Below are 3,298 nucleotides of genomic sequence, written 5' to 3'. Positions count from 1 at the left end.
ATATGCAGACACTGAATGATCTTCTCACTCTCAGCTCTGTCAATCTGCTCTCCCAGAGATCCCAGAGCTGTAGCTTTGGCTCCTGTGGATAGGCTCCCTTCTGTTCAGTGTAGTCGTTGAACATCACCAAGCAGTTGGGCACTGTCCTGTGCAGGTGACTTTGGATGGTGACTGCCTGTCACGGATTCTCACCTGTAAGTTACACACTTTACTCTGACCTTGCTGATGCATTAAGTGATATGCTAAGCTATGACTGAGCTTGCTCTGCCTATTGTCTGTGGCCGCTTTTTCTCAGTTACATCTCAAACTTGCTCCATTGGGATGAGCCCTATACAGTGTCTATCTAAATGGCACCTCCATATCAAGAAAGATAACTGTCAGTCTTACTCAATCAGCTCTAAGCAGCTACATCAGCATGAGTCCCACTGTAAATATATTTTTAAGAATACAATTCATTTTCTTTTTTTCTGCTAGCTTCAGTTTTCCTTGATGCATTTGTTAAAGTAAAAATGGACCAGTTAAAATCTTTGAAGAAAAACTGCTTTTGGAATTTGGAACAGTAGATGAAATTTGTGCTTTTCCTTCTACAGTGAAAACTCACATCCAAGTACTGAGTGTATAACACACACACACACACACACACACACACACACACACACACACACACACTCACACAAAAGAATTAGGATGAGTGGAGACTGCCAAGTCATTGCTGTTGCCTAAAAGTTGTGAGTGTGTGGTTGCTCCTCTGTGCTAGAGCTCAGTGAACAAAACCATTTCTCTTTGTCACACAAGTTGTACGGCTGGCAGTATCCCACTTGTTTAATTAACTTTCAGTTAGTATTCCATAGGGATAGATAGACATGAAAACTCCAAAGTTGTCTTGCAAGATATAAACAATTCCTGGCAAGTGCTCTTAAAGAGAAAGGAGGACATGCTTTGATATTTCATAACTTTCATCTGTCTGTTCAATAGAAACCCAAGTCAACCAATCAGCAGCTGATAGATGACTGTCCACTACATAGGAACCACTGCATTAACTGCTAAGAAAGATGCCTGTGTCTTGTTGAGCCTGTAGAGCAAGGCTGTGATGATTTGCATGCAAGTCTCCAGAAAAAAAAAAGAACTTTAGACTGCAGCCACAATATTATTCATCCACTCTGTGTGTGTGTGTGTGTGTGTGTGTGTGTGTGTGTGTGTGTGTTCTCCAGTTTGTAGATCTGGATGGACTGATGGTTTTTTTGTTTGTTTGTTTGTTTGTTTTTGTTTTTTTTTTCTATTTTTGGAGCCATTTTATTTCATAGGCCACATCTAAAATTTTATACCCAGTAATATCATTTCATATATGTCTGGAGCTCATGTTATCTATCTATCTATCTATCTATCTATCTATCTATCTATCATCTATCTAAAATCTGTATAGTTTAACACAAATACAAATTTATTTGATTATCTAATTTCTGTATAACTCCACTGGATTCAGTTTATCTTTCCACCTTTAATTTCTTTATCTTTTCTCTGACAAGGAGGAGTCTGAATTCATTTTCTACAGAACAGTTGTCTATTTGGCCAGTCTAAAATTTCCATTGCATTGTTAACCAGTATCAGAGAATAGAAATGATTTGACTTTTTTTTTTTTAAATTTGAGAAAGTAGCTTTTAAAACAACTTAGAGGGAGGCCATTTTTTATCCAAATGCTCTACAGAAACATTTCTTGATAGAGCATTATTTTTTCTTTTTATTTTTTTTAGGTATTTTCTTCATTTATATTTCAAATGCTATCCCAAAAGTCCCCTATACCCTCCCCCCACCCTGCTCCCCTACCCACCCACTCCCACTTCTTGGCCCTGGTGTTCCCCTGTACTGGGGCATATAAAGTTTGCATGACCAAGGGGCCTCTCTTCTCAATGATGGATGACTAGGCCATCTTCTGCTACATATGCAGCTAGAGACACGACAGCTCATGTTCTTTACACTTCTTTATAAAGAAGTTTTCAGAACTGCTATTCATTTTTTGTATGTATTTAAAGTCTATTGAGTCTGAGTTCAGTTTACCTTGCTAATGCCTAAAATCCTAACTTAAATTTCACAGTGTTGATTGTACATGTTTATATTATTTATCTTTACTCTACTAACACTATTAATGCATTATATTAAAATTCTATAAAATATCAAGCAATTTTTAGTATCACTTTATTGTTGTAATGTGTAAAATGGGAAAAAAAATAATAAAACAAAGTGAAAAAATACAAAGAAAAAATAGAGGAATAAGTTGGGAAAAATATCTGACTGAGTGTCTGAAGGTCAATGGCAAAGGAAGGCAAAGGTCACAGTTCATATAGCCCAGGAGGAGAAATTAGGGAACATAGCCAGGAAAATTAAATGACTTTTGTTTGAGATAAAACATATTCAGCTCTGGAGAACAACAAACACCTGAATATTGATTTTTCTGAATTAATATTTTGAAATCTCAATGAAAATGAGACGGTAGCAGGTTTTGTGGCTTCTTTGAGGTGAGGACGACTCTCAACTCGGTTTTTGAAACCATGTGTATCTAGGACCCTGTGCCTTATCATCATGAACAGTTCTTATGAGTCTCTTAATTATGAACTCATAATAAATCCCCTTCTGAAATTTGCTTGAAGGCTTTAAATACTGAGTTTATTGTGTTTATTTTTCTTTGGAATGAGGCCCATTGGGACTTTTGGATGTCGTTGTTATTACCCAATCAGATTCATATTACTCCCTGGTAAATTTACTGCCCAGAGTTTGAACACTTGTTCCTGAGGTCTGAGTGCTTATTTAGCATTGGGGGTGTTTGTGTAACAGAAGAATTTCTCTATAGAGAGAAGGTAAGATGCATAGCTACAAAGTCAGTCTCTCCTTCAACCAGGAGCCAGGGCCTAAGAACTTCAGATTTTCAAATCAGCCACTCTTCATAGATCATGCTATGGATTACCACTATTTTGCTTGCTTTTTCTAAACCTTTGAGAGATTCCTGGCAACAGATGGCTGGCCATCTAGTCTGTGTGGATCCACAGGATCCGGATTCAGTTAGAGATCCTTCATGAAAAAATAAGGTGTACAGTTGTTGAGGAAAATCCTGAAGTTGACCTCTGGCCTCCAGAGGCATGTGCACACACACATATGTACAACATATATAAGTACGTACATATGTATACACAATTGCATCCACATTTCCATAAATGCAAAAAAATCTGTGAAGTTTATGGTGTTGATAATCCCTTGAGTTTTTCTATAAAATCATTTCACACAGTTAATTTTACAGAAATATTTT

Source organism: Mus musculus, chromosome 3, assembly GCF_000001635.26.
Source record: "Mus musculus strain C57BL/6J chromosome 3, GRCm38.p6 C57BL/6J".
Taxonomy (NCBI): Eukaryota; Metazoa; Chordata; class Mammalia; order Rodentia; family Muridae; genus Mus; species Mus musculus.
This window is presented reverse-complemented; position numbering follows the sequence as displayed.